Source organism: Melanerpes formicivorus, unplaced genomic scaffold, assembly GCF_026170545.1.
Source record: "Melanerpes formicivorus ecotype bairdi unplaced genomic scaffold, bMelFor1.0.p_v2 SCAF_490, whole genome shotgun sequence".
Taxonomy (NCBI): domain Eukaryota; kingdom Metazoa; phylum Chordata; class Aves; order Piciformes; family Picidae; genus Melanerpes; species Melanerpes formicivorus.
The window spans coordinates 55001-56627 of NW_027142842.1; positions in this window are offsets into that span (position 1 = coordinate 55001).

The following is a 1627-nucleotide window of genomic DNA, read 5'->3' on the forward strand; positions in this document are numbered from 1 at the left end:
CACACGCGACGGGAAGCGAAGTGGAAAGGAAGACCGCCCTTGCCCTGCCGGCCGGGGGCCCTTTCCGACGCGACCCGAAAGGCCTCATCGATCAAGGACAGAAGGAAAGGAAGCCAGCGGAGGCCCCACGGCCTCGCTCTTCTGGGACAGACACAGCCACGCGCACCCGCCACCGCCCTCGGGAGCAGCCAGCAGGCACGGGGCTCGGCGTGCGGGCAACACGCCGGAGGAGCAAACGGGGCGCCCTCCAGAGATGGGGGGGGGGCAAGCTGCACCGGGCCGCACCGGCTCACAGGGCACCTCTGCCTCCCCGAAACGTGGGCTTGCATTTTCCCTCAAGCTGCACCGAGTTACATCTCCATCACGGGGCGCCCCTCTGGAGCCAGGAGGAAGCCGTGCTGGGGCACCGGCTTGCCCTCCTCCCCCCATGCCGGGCTCCATAGCATACGAGTGGCCAGTCACCGCCGCTGGCTTTTCCCTTAGATGCCGTGCCCCCGCGGGCTGCGGCTTTGGCCATGGGGGGGAACCCCCGTGAAGAGGGTCCAGTGCTGGGAACTCTCTCTGCCCCTTACCGGGCTCTCTCTCGCCGTGCCTGGACGGGCTTGCTTTCCATTCTTGGTGGGACCGACGCCGGCACCACGTCTCCCCGGCTTTCTCTGCCCCCGTGCCCCACCGGGCAAACTTCGCTTCGGGGGTTCCACACTTCGGCAGTGGCCGGCGCCAGCCACTCGTCAACTTTTTTTCTTTTCCCCGCTTTCGTTGCCGAGCCCGGGCTGGGCTCCGGCTCACGGACGAGCAAAACCCATCCAACACCGCTGAGGGTGCGCCAGCGGCCGCTCCAAACCGCCGCGCCTTTGTTCGGCCCCGCGGGTCCCCTCTCTGACCCGGGCGAAAGCCACCGAGAAGCCAGACGGACCCCTGCCCAGCCGCCTGGCGGGTGGCTTGGAGCAGCCGCTCGGCAGCGCTGCCCTGGGAGTGCTCGGCGTCGCTTGTTCCCTCATATACGGAACTGGAGGGCCGTCAGCTCCGCGAGCGCACAACCAGCCGACCTCCGCCCAGCGGCAGGTCGCAGAAATCACGCCGGCTTGTACGATGACGTAGGCGGAGGCAGAGCGCAACAGCGACCCCTTGGCGACAAGCGCGATCTCCGCGGAGAGCACGTCTACTCGCCGAGGGAGAGCACGTCTACTCGCCGAGGGAGAGCACGTCTACTAGCCGAGGGAGAGCACGTCTACTCGCCGAGGGAGAGCACGTCTACTCGCCGAGGGAGAGCACGTCTACTCGCCCAGGGAGAGCACGTCTACTCGCCCAGGAAGAGCACGTCTACTCGCCCAGGGAGAGCACGTCTACTCGCCCAGGGAGAGCACGTCTACTCGCCCAGGGAGAGCACGTCTACTCGCCCAGGGAGAGCACGTCTACTCGCCGAGGGAGAGCACGTCTACTCGCCCAGGGAGAGCACGTCTACTCGCCGAGGGAGAGCACGTCTACTCGCCGAGGGAGAGCACGTCTACTCGCCGAGGGAGAGCACGTCTACTCGCCCAGGGAGAGCACGTCTACTCGCCGAGGGAGAGCACGTCTACTCGCCGAGGGAGAGCACGTCTACTCGCCGAGGGAGAGCACGTCTACT